General features: G+C 49.6%; 1 pseudogene; it reads right to left on the bottom strand.

Annotated features, from left to right (window-relative positions):
• Window positions 1–13696: 13696 nt before the first annotated feature.
• Window positions 13697–15084, bottom strand: LOC149324874 (uncharacterized; annotated as a pseudogene).
• Window positions 15085–17073: the final 1989 nt, after the last annotated feature.

Here is a 17073-nt window from a genome sequence, read left to right as displayed (position 1 = left end):
CTTTCACTTACACTTCCTCCCTTCCTGTGCCATGCGGCTCAGATGTCCACCGAGATGACAGAGAATTACAGCCCCATTTCCTTTCCTCAAAAAGCGTTGTGTTCAAAGGGCAACGCATCGCGCCGAACGGGTGGTGGCGTTCCTTGGACTCCGTGGCAGCGCTAGAACACGCTGTCGCGTTCCACTCCTAAAGGCGAAGCTTAAGCGTCATTAATTGGCAGTTAATTACAGCACCAACAAAATGTAGAGTGAACAATCGCGTAGCAGAATGCAGCAATCAGGCTTTCGCCTTTCACCACTTTAGCCGCTAAAGTTCCTCGTAATTTTTTCTTTGTATATGTTCCGTCTTGTTTCCAAAAATACGCTTAAAGCGCATGAAAAATGCGGTCATTGCTTGTGATCTTCATGAATAATCTATCATTTTTATGCTGATAGGACTATCGCGGTGAAAAGAAACGCGGACAACATGGCGCACCGCTGTTCAAATTTCTTTTGATCGCGATTTTACCTGGGTGGTAAAAACAAATTGGCAGAGGCTTAGTTTGGTTAAGCGCGGAAAGTTGCGAAAGCAAATTACGAGCAACTTTAGCGACTAAAGTAGTGAAAACCGAAAGCCTGAGTGCTGCACGGAACGCCGGAATTAGCTTAAAGTGCTATTGAGGTGTCCACTAAACCACAGAGTTGGTAAGGCGCCTTTCCTTTCATCCAAATCAACGCAGTGTACAACGCTGTCTATGTCAGAGCGCATCAATGAACGCCGGAATTAGCTTGAAGTGTTATTGAGGTGTCCACTAAACCACAGAGTTGGTAAGACGCCTTTCCTTTCCTCCAAATCAACGCAGTCCCCTCTCTTACTGCCTGGGATCTGCGGCGCTCCGTGGTTACCGCTGGGACCGGGCCGACAAACCGCCTTGGTAGCTGAGATTGGATAGATGGATGGGTGGATGGATGGATGGAAAAAACTTTATTGTTAATAAATTTCAAGTGTTCTTGACCCTTACGGGTCACTGGGCGCCGTGGTCGATCCTTGGTCCAGGATGCCGCACTTGACTGCTGCCATCGTGGCTCGGCGCACAAGGAATCGTTGCGCTTCCTCGTCCTCGCTGGCCAACAAGTGCTCCCACTGCATCACACTCGGGTGGTCTATTCTAGGCTCAAAGTCCGCCTTAGGGCAGGTCCATGTGACATGCTCTAGTGTAGGTTTACCGTGACACCACGGACATTCGTCTGCATATTCTGTAGGGAAAATCTTGTGTAGTTTGTGTAGGTGTGGGTACGTACCTGCGCCAGTCTACCGCCTCCTCTTTGGTGAGTCTTTTGTGTGGGGCTGAGTAGCGTTTCCGCTGACCCCTGTAATGATCGAGTATATCTGAGTACGTGGGGGTAACTGGGTCGAAGGTGCCTGTGGTGCAAAGTGCTGAGTCTGCTCGGTTGCCGTACCCTCGAGCTAACTCGTCTGCTGCCACGTTGCCCCTCATCCCCTCATGTCCGGGAACCCACACTATACTATGTGTAGTGTTTTTGTGTCTTCTCGTCGTGTGTAGAATATGATTGGCGATGCTGTCGATCCTGTCTCTTGTGTAGTTTCTACATGCTTGTGTGGTGTCCGTCACTATAGTGAGGTTGTGTCCTGTTGCGTTGCCGTGCGATATGGCCAGAGCAATGGTGGCTTCTTCAGCTGCTTCTAGGCTTGGGTTGTTTATCGTTGCGCTGGTTATTTTAACCTTGGTATGACGTCACAGACGCGAGCGCCTCCACGCGTCATCAAACTGGAGGCCGTCTCAAGGTCAAACGTGGCTAACGCCGGCACTACGCTGAAGGCTTAAAAGCTAGCGTAGTATTGCTTCGCAATAAAAGGCGTTGGAGTCGTCCTAGAATGCATCATGGACAGCTCTAGAGTCTTTTTTCTAGCACTGAACTTAAAGCGTGATGAACAGAAATGCAAACAGCGGAGTGCCCTGACTCCCCTCTGTTCCCGTTTCTTTCCATCGCCCCTGTACTATCGGGGTAAAAGTCTAGAGGACACGTAACCGGGAAGAAAAGCTTATAACTCACTTATGAACTAGTTTATAACGCCCGCACTTCCGGAAGGAATAGTGGGACTCACTCGTTTTATGGTGGTGCAGTGAAACCAGATGTCCGTTGGCAGGCGTGACACCCATGCACCTAGATCGCTTTTCCTAAGTCCTGCAGACTTTTGCCCCCAAAAGTACGTGTAGGCCAGAAAGGCCTACGGTGGGAGGTAAAAACAACAAGTGCTAACATTGTCCCTTCGCAAGATCCCCCCCCCCTCCGCTTTACAAATGCCTGAGGACGGGCAGCATTATATATGCGGAATAAATTGAGAATGCAGGCTAATGAGTAACACACTGAACATTTGTTTTATAAGCTCATTCGGAAAGCTAATGAGAACTGAATAAGGGGCAAATACTGCGCGCAGAAAAAGAAACTTCGGTCTCTTTGAAGTATACTAAACAAGTGTATAAAGAAGAGTAGTTGCACTACAGTCTAAAGGACCAGTAAAAATTCTTTTAGGTTAAGGTTCCAGCTGCATTTTAACATGATGCAGAAGTAACAGATGCCAGAAATAGCTGGAACATCGCTGGAAATTGAGAGAACCGTTATTTTCTTTTGAAGTAAATAAATTTGTCGCCCATCATGGTATTAGTATACTCAATTGCTGATTGATGCTCGATCATAACTTACATCAGTTAACCATTTATGTGCACTATGACGCAGTTCATTGAGGTACAAGTGTAACCCATACGCTTCACTCGGGAAGGGTAAGTTCAGGGGTGCTATGCTGGAAGGCCCGAGTTTGCTGAAACTCGGAATCTTCCCGAGCTCTGGCGGCGCCCTCAGATGAGTGAACTAATGGTAGCAGGACAAAATCCCACCCTCGTCACGCCTAAAACTTCATTGGGTTATCTGGATATATTCCGTGCTTTATCATCACATCGGCGCCACCTCATCGGCTTCTTGGGCGGTCTACAAAGAACGGGTCACGTGAGCCAACCGCCGGTGCACTTTTCATTAGTGTGTCGCTCCACCAAGTGCACTGCGTGTGCAATTAGACAAACGAGGTTTGTTGAATTTTATAATGCACTTAATACACCTTTATAAGCATTTTATAGTGTGCAAGATTTGGATTTAAAGGGCTTTGGAGTGATTTATGCATTATTAAATTTTGCTTTGTACCGCGAGGGAACGCTACCAACGCCCGTCATCAGCTTACCGCCAATGGCGACGAGGTACATGTGCAACGTTGTGAAGGCTACGGAAATAGTCCGCACAAAAAAATAAAGAAAGGTGTATCACTCCGCGCTGTTCTGTGGCCGTGTGGTCTAACGCGTCGCTCCGGAGAGTCGACAGGCAATGGGAGCGCGTGGGTTCAAATCCCGCATGGTGAAACTTTTTTTTTTCGCACATTTTTTTTCATCGCAAGTTGAATTTCGCATTAGTTGAATGAGAAAACTCGTTTTTTTTTTCAGAATCGCTTGAATATTATGCCGTGTTCTGAAATGCATGCATCTGCATGAAATGCACTGCATGAAATGCACTGCATGAAATGCACTGCATGCATCTGCTCATTACATGCATACCGCGTTAATGTGAGCTGTCCGAAATTCGTTGTCAATGAGATCGCACCGGCTTTTGGTCAGCAGTGGCGGTTATCTTCCCGATTCTGCAGCATTGTGACTATACTTTTTAGATGCAAGTGAGAGGTTTGTGCGAAAGATGACATTCATTCGCCGGATTTAATTAATTAGCACAGTGGTGAGTGCTCTGCAGTGGCCCGATTAACAAGTGGACTATGGACAATCACTTCACAAGCAGCCTATGCGAGTACCTCGCCGAAACTGGTCTACACTCTTTCTTTTAACTTTCTGTAACCTACATTCCACTCCCCCTTTTCTCAACTTATGCCTCATGGCAGACTTCTCGAATAAAAAAAACAAAAAAAAAGTGGCCATCTGCAACTTTCGATTTCGCCGTTGCCGAGGAACCCACTTTTATGCGTTGCATATTGCAATCACTCAGTTCAGCCCTTGGGCGCGGCCGGGCAGCCACCATTGACCTTGAGCGCAACCACGTGACGTGACGTCACGACAGCCGGGGGAAAAGCTGGGCCCCAACTCGCGCGGTCGCGCGCGGCCGCAGCCACCACCTGACTCCCGCTCCTCCCGCTAGGGGCGCTGCGCCGGCGCGTGACGTCTTGCCGAGAAAATCGAGTGCCGCCAAGCAATACCTCGCCCTCAAAAAAAAAAAAGACCGCGCAATATGCAACGCATTCTTGGCTTAACCAAGCTAAGCCTGGGCACCTTTTATTTTTTTTTTGTGTGGGCCTCTCTTAAGGTATCTGGCATGTTATGAATTGTTCTGTGGAACCGGTGAGCGGCGGATCCAGTCTTCGCCAAAAGAGTCTGGGACCGACTTTGGCACTGTGCTGTAGAGTAGCCCAAAGGGCTTGGCGAGAACAATTATTTTTCACTGATTGCAATGTTCAATGCATAATGTGCCTTCCTCGTGAAATAGTTGGCCTTCACCATGTCAGGGCTGGACTTCGAAGGGGCCTTTACGCCAATGTAGGTCCCGTGGACGCATCCCACGACGTCTGTGATGCCGCCGCGCAGAAGGAAACGCTCCTCAACATACGCACGCTCGGCCGCAGTCGTGGGCAAAGCGAGCCACCGCTTCTGCACAGCCGCGTCGATAAGCGCGTCGGAGACGTCCCTCACACAGCGGCTCACAGTGCTTTATTGGCGTCCAATAAAACGGTCTGCACCGACGCTCCCCTGGAAGCTCCCGGTCGCGAAGAACCGGAGGGAGCAGAGGACTTGCTCTTCGACCGAAAGCGAATGAAGCCCGGTACGCACTCTCCGCAGGCGTGGGTCGTCGCCTAACTATTTACACAACCATCGTACCGATTTTTTGGAGAGGCGAAAATGTCACTGGAATTCCTCGTCGGCCAAGGCAGTAAACGGGTCCAGCCGGCCGTACTGACATTTGCCGTCAGAGGAAGCGATTACCCAGGCTGCTGCTGCTGCCGCCATGACAGTCCCGAGATGAATTCGGGGCACTTCACCGTTCACGAGTTTAGCTCTGAGTTCACCTGTCAATCAAAACCATTGGTCACGCCCCCGGCGTGCCGTACATAAATTATAGGCGTACGCGCTATGGGTGGGCCACTCCCAACATCCCTGCCGGCTACAGGTATGCTGCGCGGCTGTGCTGATTACTGACAGACATCGACGATGTTGACCATCGAAATATAACAGTCAAAACGGACGTCATCGCTGATAAATCTAAGCACCTCTGCGAAGGACACGCAACGTGGCGAAAGCCGCCGATTTCTTCGCTCGCATACCAATATTGCACAACACTATAGCCTGTTACAACTACGTACGACACAGCACAACGCTGAAGGCGCGTCACACCTGCTTGCAAGGCGTCAAACACGGAGCACGACGACGAACCGGTGCTTGGAGCACCTCCTACTCCAACAACATCGCATCACAGGTGTTTGGCTTGGCCGTCCTTTCATCGGTGATAAAGCTCAGCATCAATGTGTCATACACATCTGGTATCGACAAACGATCGCTGCTCCAGACCCAGTGCAATAAAGTATTTGTAATTTCCAGCACACAAGCACTGCGTACTTCACAACCGTAACACCTTTCTCTGTTATAAGTCCGATTTCATTATTACAAACAGGATCCCTCACCTGTCCGAATGATATTAATGCGATGTCCCTGCGGTATACAACGGCGATCGACGTTAGTGACCAAACCAGTCCGCAAAACCTTGAAGTGCGCGACGTTAACAAATACTACGCAGATACGCGCGCCACCCCCTTCACAGCTTTTAGTCAGCGTCTGATGACATGGGATGAGTTGTGTCGCTGGGTAGCACGCTCTTCGCATCCGCAGTGCACTAAAGAGGCGTCACACAAAACAGGCATATGCAATGAATCATTGAATAGAGCCAAACAGCAATTTTTTTTCCCACACCGCATCACAGCCACTCGCACGGCCAATTTCTACCGCTGAGATTTGCCAAGAGCGTACTAAAAGCAATGGTTGGCCATAGCGGGGTGCGGCAGCGGCCGTAGCAGCGGAGAGCTCCACCTGAGGTCACTGCAGAGAGCCGCAGTGACGCGGGGGTGCAGTGAAGTTCAGTTTTTTGCTTTTGTTTATAATGCAAGCCAGAAGATGCATGACTGTTATATTTTGATATACGACACAATAAAATATATTATCGCAATGGCCGAAAAATAAGACAGATTCAGCGTGTAGTAGTTGCCCAGTCTTTCCAGTCGAAGGCAGCGCTACCGGCGGCGTGTCAGCGCAGGAGCTCTCTCGTTTTCGACACGGTGGGCTGCCGCTCTAGTTCGTATGCAAGCCACGCTGCAAGCAATGGCCTCACTATCGCCTCTAGCGGCAGAAAGTTTCAAATCTTTGTTAATTTCCTAAAGCTATGCTTTTCAACAACGCTTCATTGGATTCAGATTTTAAAATACATTTGGAAATGAACAAAATGTTCATAATATTATCTGTTGCCTTTTAACGTATTCAAGAGAAGAGAAAGGGTTGATACAAGAGTGCACCTAGTGCACACTGTTCGTCTTCGGAAATGGAGAGACAGATAGAGCCTGAAAGAGAAGACACGCCTTTGACACGCCCGTAAAGGCGTGTCAAACAGCTGGCGGCGAGTGTGCAGATAGATAGCAGAGAAGTCACGATTTCGCGATTGCTGATATGGCGCTGATAACTTCAGGTAGCGCTGCGGCCTGGTATTGCGCAGTGTATTGTGTTTGAAGTGTGAAACAGGCGCGCAGGGTGAGCTTGTATCGCCTTTAGGTGGCTTTATCTCTACATTTTATTGTCCGCTGCCTGCGCACGTTCCGCGCTATCTTCGTTCACTGACTGCCGTCATCGCAAACTCGGATGAAACTCGGGCGAGCGCCAAACTCGGGCCTTCCGGCATAGCGCCCCAGTTTTTATTGATATACATGTTAGGGAATGAAAAAAATGTCGCGTCGGGTTCCGAAATGCATCAGGTCAACCGCAGCCTGTTCTAGTATTGTGGCAGCGGAATGACAGCAGAGGTCTGAAATAAAATATTACCAAGGGCGCGGTGTGAAAAACAACTTCCTAGACCTGTTTTGAATGTGGAGATATTGCGTCTGATCCATTTGTTGGAAGGACGCCATACTACGTAGGGTTATAAAGTTGTAAATGGTCAAACGCACAATACAGCAACTTTTATGAAAAAAAAGCATGAAAAGTAGCAGCGTAATGCGGTTGATGGCACCAATAGATCGCATTGTATTCAAACGAGCCTGATATAGATGTTTGCTCCTGTTTAGGTCACTAGGGAAAAACAAGAGAAAAAATGGCTGAGGCTTAACTTGGTTAACCCTGGTCAGATGCGAAGCATATTGATGGCTAGGCTTGGTAATACATGGCTTTCCTTGGTTGAATACTTGGTCATTTTAATACAACCACTAGAATCCTTCGTCGTGGCGGAAGACAACGGCATGGCTACAGCGGAACGCCGACTAACCCCGAGACGCGCGTTGGGTGAGCGCCTCGATTGCCACGGAAGCCGCGTCTGCCTGCCCGGTGGAGCGAGCGTTTCTTGATTGATTGTAAAACATTTTATTCGCCGGGAAGAGCTTGGCAAGAGGTCGCGTTAAGTGGTCGAGAGTACATAGCCCTCGACGACTTTGTCAGCCCACTCCACCGCCAAAACTTGCGTTCTGGGGTCAGAGCTAGCCAGCACGGTCTCCCACCGCTCGAGAGAAGGAGCTGTAACTAGATCACCCGGAGGTGGCTCTATTTTGCAGTCCCACAGGATGTGATCGTAGGTAGCACGTTGGCCACAGTGTTTGCAGTTTGGGTTGTAAAGATCTGGATAAATGTGCGCGAGGAGTGATGGGGTGCGTATCGATCTCGTCTGTAGACGACGCCACGTAACCTCTTGTTCTTTAGTAAGTCTTTTGTCTGGAGGGGGGAAAATTCTCCTCTCTAGTTTAAAATGATTGGTGAGATCATGATATGTGATCATGGAGTCCTTCGTGAAATTCAGGGAGCCAGACTCATCCACTGCCCGGTCGACGAAACCTCGGGCTTTATTGTGGGCTGCCTCGTTCCCCGGATTCCCCGAATGGGCTGGGACCCATATCAATTGGGAATAATTTGGTGAGAATTTGGTTACGTTAAGGATTCTAAGGGAGATGTTTGTAATTCGCCCTTTAGCGAAATTATTGATACCCATTTTGGAATCGCTGAAGATGATGCTCCCTTGGGTATGCGCTAGGGCGAGGGCTATAGCCGCCTCTTCTGCCGTTTCAGAGGATTTCGTTTTGATTGTCGCCGAGACGATGTGGTCACCATTCTCGTTCACAACCACAATTGCAAAGGCATTGGTATTTTTGTATTCTGCCGCATCTACATAAAGTGTTCCAGCGCACTGTCTGTATTTGTTATGTAAGGCTTTGGCTCTTGCTTGTCTTCTACCCTCATGGTGTACGGGGTGCATGTTTTTGGGGAGTGGTTTGATTAGTAGGGCCGTCCTATAGTCGCGGGGTAAGTCTACTTTAGCATCGTTATTCGTAGGTTGAAAGTTAATTCCGAGCCTGGTAAGAATACTCCTGCCAGTTCTGGAATTGGCTAATCGCGCTGTTTGAGCCATTAAATGGGCTTCTTTCAGTTCGTTGTAGGTGTTATGTATTCCTAACCTCATAAGCCTTTCGGTTGAGGCATTTAGTGGGAGTCCTAACGCAGCCTTATAGGCCTGCCGTATCATACTATCCAACTTGTCCTTTTCTGCTTTCGAAAATTTGAGATAAGGGGTGGCATAGAGTATCCTGCTTAGCGCAAAGGCCTGCACTAGTCGGCATAAATCTCTTTCCCTCACCCCTTGTCTGCGGTTAGCTATGCGGCGGATTAATCGCGCCGTCGCTTCTACCGTGCGTTTTAGCTTAGTGAGTGTGTCAGTATTCTTTCCATTCGTTTCTTCACACCGAGTGTGAACGCGCGTTCGAAATGCGCGGGAGTGTGACGTCACCATACCACGTGATTCACACGGCGTGCAACCACAGCGACGGCACAAGTTCGAGCCCCGTTTCTCCACTGTCGTGACGTCATCGTGTCACGTGGTGTGGCATCATCGTGTCACGTGATTTGGAGGCGCACAACCACAGCGACGGCGCCAGGTGGGCCCCCGTTTCTCTACTGCCGTGACGTCATCGTGTCACGTGGTGTGACGTCATGGATCACGTGATTTGGAGGCGCATGACCACGGTGAAGGGCTGAAGTGGTAGCTAAAGTAGTATGCTTCGCATAAAAATTACGAGGAACTTTAGCGGCTAAAGTGGTGAAAGGCGAAAGCCTGAGTGCTGCATTCTGCTACGCAATTGTTCACTTCACATTCTGTTGGTGCGTTAATTAACTGCCAATTAATGACACTTAATCTTTGCCTTTTGGAGTGGAACGCGACAGCGTGTTGTAGCGCTGCCAGGGAGTCCACGGAACGCCACCACCCGTTCGGCGCGATGCCTTGCCCTTTGAACGCAACGCATATTGAGGAAAGGAAATGGCGCGGTAATTCTCTGTCATCTCGGTGGACACCTTAACCGCACCGTACAGGAAGGGAGGAAGTGGAGTGAAAGAAGAAAGACGGGCCGTAATGAAGAAAAAAGAAATTGTATTTGAGGAAAGGAAATTACGCACTAACTGTCTCACATATCTCGGTGGATACCAGTGGAAAATTGTATTTGGGGAAAGGAAATTGCGCAGTAACTGTCCCACATATTTCGGTGGACAGCCATCAAAATTCGCACGCAGTGATGTCACGATCATATCGACCAATCTGAAACGCGGACAAATTTGCTAACACGTCTTGGTCACGACAGCATGAGCCATTAAAGGCTTCCGTGCGTCAACAGTGCGCAACTGGAGCATGGTTGGCACGGAATGGAGGGTGAAGTGTAGTGCGATAGCGCAAGAATGCTAAACCGGAGGGTAGTTACTGTTGAAGGTGAAGAACATTGTGCGAGTGAGGAACGCACCTTTTGAAAGTGATTACCGCGGCGGTTACCGTGGAAGGAGGATGGATGGATGGATGGAAAAACTTTATTTTCGTCAGAGAGCATGTGTGGACGATTCCGTGTTAGATGGCCATCAACCCGTGGCTGACGGCGACCTGGGTGGCCCACTCCACGGCCCTGGTCTGGACGACCGGGTCTGAGCTGGCCAGCACGGCCTCCCACTGCTCGAGGGCAGGATCACGCATAATGTCCGCCGGTGGCGGTGCTATGCTACAGCTCCATAATACGTGGTCATAGGTTGCCAATTCGTGACACCATTTGCACTCCGGCTGAATGTCCGGGTAGATTTTGCTCAACACGTATGGGTTGAAGAAACATCTGGTCTGCAATCGGCGCCAGACGCATTCCTGCGCCTTCACCAATTGCTTGTCCGGGGGTGGGTAAATCCTCCGGTTAAGTCTGAAATGAGTAGTAATGTCATGAAAGGATACCAGCCCATCTCTCGTGGACCTTCCCGGGACGTCCGGCTCACCTACTCGGCTGACGAAACCTCGAGCATTCATGTGAGCCGTCTCGTTCCCAGGGTTCCCAGAGTGTGCAGGTACCCAGACAATTTCCGCCTCCGTAATCCCTCGCTCCGTGGCCCGATTCAACAACCGCGCCGCTGTGACAGATATTCTGCCCCTCGCCAAATTTCGGATGGCTGTTTTTGAATCGCTGAAGATCAGGTCAGCATTACTACTAGTCATAGCTAGTGCTATTGCCGCTTCCTCTGCAGTTTCTGGGGAGCGGGTTTTGACTGATCCAGAGGCGATCAAGTGGCCCCGCCCGTCCACCACCGCAATTGCAAATGCATCCTTGTTCTTATACTCGGCGACATCTACATAGACTGCCCCGTTGTACTTCCCGTACTTAGCATGTAAAGCTTTGGCTCTTGCCTTCCTGCGGTCCTCGTGATGTATTGGATGCATGTTCTTGGGCAAAGGTTTTATGTACAAGCCCTTGTGCATTTCCCGCCTCACCTGAATTTTCGTGTCACCGGCTGGAACGTCAACTCCAATGCCGATCCTTTCCAATATGTCCCTCCCTGCTTTTGTTTTTGAAAGCCTACCGAGCTGCATAGCCAAGTGCGCCTCCCGTAGTTCTTCTAGGGTGTTGTGCACCCCTAATCCCAGCAGCCTTTCGGTAGACGCATTCTGAGGCAACCCAAGGGCCGCTTTATACGCCTGCCTAATCATAGCCTCCACCTTTCCTTTTTCCGCCGCGTCCAGCTTCAAATAAGGCGTCGCATACACTATTCTACTGAGCACAAATGCCTGCACTAGCTTACACAAGTCTTTTTCCTTAACACCTCTCTTACGATTGGCGATTCTCCTGATTAGCCGCACGGTAGCATTGACCGTATTTTTAAGCCTTTGCAATGACTCGCTATTCTTCCTGTTAGTCTGCAGATACATACCCAGGATCCTGATCGTTTGGACCTCAGCGACCGGTACTCCCCCCACTCTCACCTCTAAAGGTGGTGGCGGCACATAGTGCCTCGCATGTATCCCTCTTGGTTTATCCCTCAGCACAAAAAGCTCGGACTTGGGCTGAGAACACGAGAGCCCTGCTTCCCCTGCTAGCTCCTCCACAATATCCACCGCCTGTTGTAGAGTTTCTTCCAACTGTGCGTCACTGCCTCTTGTTACCCATAGAGTAATGTCATCCGCATAAAATGTATGTTTAAGTCCCGATATCCCTTGCAGCTTGGGTGGTATCTTGATCAGGGCGAGATTAAATAGGAAGGGCGATAATACCGACCCTTGCGGTGTCCCCCTGCCCCCCAATGGGAAGGGATCCGATTTCATTTCTCCGACTACAATCTCCGCAGTCCTACCCTCCAGAAACGATCTGATGTACCGGAAGGTTCTACCCCCCGGTCCTATGTCCGATAGGTTCCTGAATATTGCCTCATGGGTAACATTGTCAAAGGCCTTAGTGAGGTCGAGCCCCAAGATAGCCTTGGTGCCCGTGCCGTACCCAGGATCAACCACGTCTGTTTTGAGCTGTAACATGACATCCTGCGTCGATAAATTAGCCCTGAAGCCAATCATTGTTTCAGGTATCAACTCACTGTCCTCTACATAACCCTGAAGCCTGTTCAGGACTACATGCTCCATCAATTTGGCCAAGCACGACGTTAGCGAGATGGGACGCAGATTCTCAATGTAGAGCTTCTTCCCTGATTTAGGAATAAATGTAATCCTAGCATGCTTCCACTCTGGCGGAATCTCCCCGGCCGCCCAAAATTTATTCATTAAATTCGTGAGTGCCCCCACTGACTTGAAATCCAGGTTCCTCAGCATTTTATTAGTAACCCCGTCCGGACCCGCTGCTGACGTGGTACGAAGCTGGCCCATTGCAAACTCTACCTCCGCCACCGTAAAGTCTGCATCCAATTCAAGGTTTTCCTCCCCCGAATAATCCGGCAAGCAACCGCCCGCCTCTCTGTTTATGTAACGACTTCGGAGTTCATGTATAAATTCCCCAATCGTGCCTTGATACCGATGCACTAACCTAGCCATTTGCCCCTTCTGCGCAGATTTGGTTGCCGCCGGGTCTAAAAGGTGCCTCAACAACCGCCATGTGTTTTTGCATCCGAATTGCCCATTCATCCGGTCACAAATCTGCCCCCACTGTTTGCACTGCAACTCCAATGTGTACGTTTCGATTTCTCGTTCTAGCTTGGCCATCTTCCTACGGAGGACACCATTATGCCTTTGTTTCCTCCACCTCCGAAGGAGACTCGCATGTGCTTCCCACATGTGTAACAATCTAGAGTCAGCCGTAAAGCCCTCCTCCTCCGTCGGAACCTCTTCTGTGGTACTCTTCACGGCCTGCTTGAGTGTGACAATCCAGGCTCCTAAGTCCTCGATTTCCCCGTTCACTGTGTCATTCCTGTATTGTCGAAATCGGTCCCAGTCCGTCACTCGAGTTCCTTTCACCGTGTCTTTGTGCTTAGCAGCACTAAATATCGTGGAAAGGATATAGTGATCACTTCCAAGTGGCTGTCCCGTGTTTACCCACTTTGCATCCCTGATACCATTCACAAATGTGAGGTCTGGAGAGGTGTCTATGCTCACGCTGTTGCCTATCCTGGTATGATCTAGCGGGTTGTTCAAGATCGTCCATCGCAGGTCCTGGGCAACCTGCCAAAGCTTATTTCCCTTCGGGCTGGCTCGGATGTAGCCCCACTCCGGATGAGGCGCATTGAAATCTCCCACCACGATGAGTTGAGACCTAGCCGCTAGCCGTTGCGTCTTTATCAGAAGGTCTGGCAAGCCCACCCCCTTATCTTTTGGAGAAGAGTACACATTAAGAACAAATAGACTCTTATCGTCCTTTCTTTGGGCAAAATCTCCAGCAGGACGTAGTCCTCCCTGCTGCTATCTATGGTATGCTGAATCACTGTGGTGTTGCGATGGACTAACACGGCCGTGAAGACGCTCGATACGCCCCCTCGATCAATCTCTGGTGGTGTAAATGTCTTAAATCCCGGTAATTTCACCGAGCCGCTAGCCTCCTGCAAAGCTATAATATCCGGCTTACTATCCAGATTTTGTATGTGCAAGTGCAGGTTCCCCCGCTTGCGACGGAAGCCCCTGCAGTTCCACTGCCAAACCTCAATTTGCTGGCGAGGGGCCATGGTGAGGCCCTAGGTTCACTAACATCGGCGCTTGGCCGACTACGGGAGGCAATCTAACCTCTAGCATAGCATTTAGCTGTTTAAACATGTCCATTACCTGGGTCTGGAAACCCCGCATGTCATTGGTGAAGGCGTCAAGACGCTGCTCAATGTTGCCTAGTCTAGCTTCTATCCTGTCGACCCGGCCTTCCAACCTATCCTGTCTTTCTTCCAGTTTTCCTACTCTCTCCGCAAGGGTAAGCATGTCCCTCTTAAGACAAGTGACTTTAAATACTGGCTGCGGCGTGTCCGCCGCCGAAGTTTCTGCTACTCTCTTTGCCTGAGCTCCCTCATCTGCCGGAGGTGGCCTTTTGACCGTCCCCCGATTCTCCATTTTCTCCACTTCCATAGCTGTGTTATCGTCCACGCGAGAAACGTTCGCCTGCGCCGCTTGCTGTGGGGCCTGGGCCAACGGCGTCTGTACCCTTTCTACTCTGCCGGTTTTAAGCGCGCGTTCCATCTCTGCTATCCTAGCTTCCATCTTTTTGATAGTTTCGGCCTGCTGCAGCACCTGCCTTTGTAGCTCCTTCTCTCGAGCAGTCTCATTTTGGGAGCCCGCGTTGGGCCAGCTCACCTTTTTCCTCGTGGCACTTGGGCTTCGTCCATGACCAGAACCTTGCCCTCCTCCTTTGCCAGGCTCGGGTCCGGGCAGTGGCGGGAAGGAAGCTGACCGGTCCCTGCTCTTGCTATCGCCTCTCGCACCGCTAGATGACCGCTTCCTGGACCTCGAGCGTCGCTCCTCCTTGCCAGTTTGGCTCTTGTCCTCGTTGCTCTGCTGCAGACCCGTCGGCTGCTGACGGGCTAGGCGAAACTTGCAGTTCCGACTTCCCGTGCTGTGCGCCCCATGACACACGATGCAGTCCGGCGTGCAGGTCAGCGACTCTCCCTCCGGTGGTGCAGGATGTTCTTTCCCGCAGCGGCGACACAAATTAGTCTTCGGACGATAGCAAACGTCCGCCCGATGTCCCACTCGTCTGCAGTTATAGCAGGTCTCGACTAACTCTCTATATGGGATCACAGCGTACAGACAGTTCCAATAGATGACTTGCCGGGGAACGCGCTTCCCCCCGAACGTGATCTGAATCGCCTTTGACTTGCCCAAAGGTCTGGCATCCAAAATTTCCATGTCTTCATTCCTCTTCAAGAATCCTGCGCGTATTTCTGCCAGTGGGCATCCGTTGTACGCATTGTAAATTACTCCGCGCACAGAGTTCTCCGGCGCCGCCACGTACGCCGAAACCTCAAGGTCACGACCGCCCAGCTTGAGCGTCTTGACATTCGCATATGCCCCACTACGATTCATTCAGATACGATTCAGAGAGATTCATTCAGAGAGATTCAGAGAGATTCATTCAGATACGAGATACGATTCATATGCCCCACTACGATTCAGAGGAGAAATTTGCCAACCATCTATAGTGGCGCCTAATGAGAAGAGCGTTGCCGCAGAGAGGCTCAGCGACGAGTGTGCCGCGCGTCTATTACGCTGGACAGTCCTGATTATCTGATATAATAAAGTTTGTCTAAGTCTATGGAGAGAAGTGTTAAGCGATGGAGTGTTTGTGAGAAAGTAAAAACAGGTGCCCTATAACCATAAATGTAGAGAGTGTTTTAACCAAGATTTTAACAATTTTTAAAGAAAGGCTTTTTGAGCTAGAAGAGGGCCTCTTTAGGCATACATTGTTAGAAGTGTAGCACATTAGAATACAGCTAAAACGTGCTGACTAGCAGGCTGGTTAACCAATCTTCAATTGTTCAGTTTTTAACTACTACTATTAGGCTCCAAATTTTTTAAAGGCGTGTAGCCCCCTGTAAGTAGTACCCCTAACATTTTTTAGAATTGCGAAAACGCGTGCAGCATCAGAACTGTGGCCCAACAAATTACTGCTAGATCGCAACAAAATACATGCATTTTCGAGAAGCTTGCAGGAAAAGTAACCTTTCCAGTGCATGTAACTCGTAGAAAGAGCAAAATGTTTTGGATGCCAGCGCCGAGGGTAATCGCGTTTACCAAATTCTGTAAACTAATATGGATATTTTTTCGGTGGGCTACGTGCCACTCAATAATTAAGGAGCTTAACACTATTAGTTAAAAGTATTACTTAACTAACATGCTAGTTAGTACCCCTTAGCAGCATTCTGACGTACTACAGAAATGACAATGCTAGGCTGAAAAAAAGTACTCTTCTGCCGGGGAGGCCTGCAGACGTCACATAACAACTTAATTGAATGGACCGGAAAGCTTGTGAAGTGAATTCGGGTGTTAAAGCTTTTCACCGTAAACGCTTGGCGCCATGTAACCACTGATACCTCTAACTAAGCATGTGGATAGCTGCATCAGGTTTATTAGATATAAAACGCCAATCTCTCAAATGCTGTGTGGTGATAATTCTGACTCCTGCCCCTCATATGGAAAACGCGTAGCCGACGTGTCCGCGCCACCCACTGGCAAGAAAGCGTCATTCAACGCAGCACATTTTAAGGCGAAAGCCTTTAATGCCTCATACTGTCGTTAGCAGTCGTGTCGGCAACCGTGTCGGCAGATGTGTCCGCGTTTTGACGGGTGTCCACCGAGATATGTGAGACAGTTACTCCTTTCCTCAAAAACAATTTTCAGTTTCTTCATTACGGCCCCTCTTTCTTCTTTCACTCCCACTTCCTCCATTCCTGTACGGTGCGGTTAAGGTGTCCACCGAGATGACAGAGAATTACTGCGCCATTTCCTTCCCTCAATATGCGTTGCGTTCAAAGGGCAAGGCATCGCGCCGAACGGGTGGTGGCGTTCCGTGGACTCCCTGGCAGCGCTACAACACGCTGTCGCGTTCCACTCCTAAAGGGGAAGTTTAAATGTTATTAATTAGCAGTCAATTAGTAGTTAGTCATTAATCAGTGATTAGTTATTAATTAGTAATGTTCAATACTTCATCATCAGTCATGTGTGGAGTCATACAATGGTGACGTCACCAGTGTCCCATAGTCAAAGTGGTGCGGAAAACGCTTTCGCCTCTACGCACTTTACAGAGTCAAAGGGCCCCCGAAATTTTTTCTTGAGATGAGCAAGCGAGGCCGGCTGCAGTAGCGAACCACGCGGCCATGTTTAGTGCATGAAGGTCGCTAAACTTTTACGTGGTTCTGGGTTGAATGTTTTCGTCGGAAGCAGTGTATTTTCGTTCTGCTTTCAGTTCATGTCCTCCCGTGTGGGCATCGTGGAGGCTGAAACGTCAAACAGAAAAAGTGCTCGTTGAGGCATAAAATATTGCTCTTTTGGTACCAGTTCAAGACCAGCCGCTTT

This window comes from Amblyomma mixtum, unplaced genomic scaffold, assembly GCF_055824585.1.
Source record: "Amblyomma mixtum isolate Tamu unplaced genomic scaffold, ASM5582458v1 scaffold_13, whole genome shotgun sequence".
NCBI classification, from domain to species: Eukaryota; Metazoa; Arthropoda; class Arachnida; order Ixodida; family Ixodidae; genus Amblyomma; species Amblyomma mixtum.
Note: the sequence above shows the minus strand (reverse complement) of the source record. Positions and strands in the feature narration are given on the sequence as shown.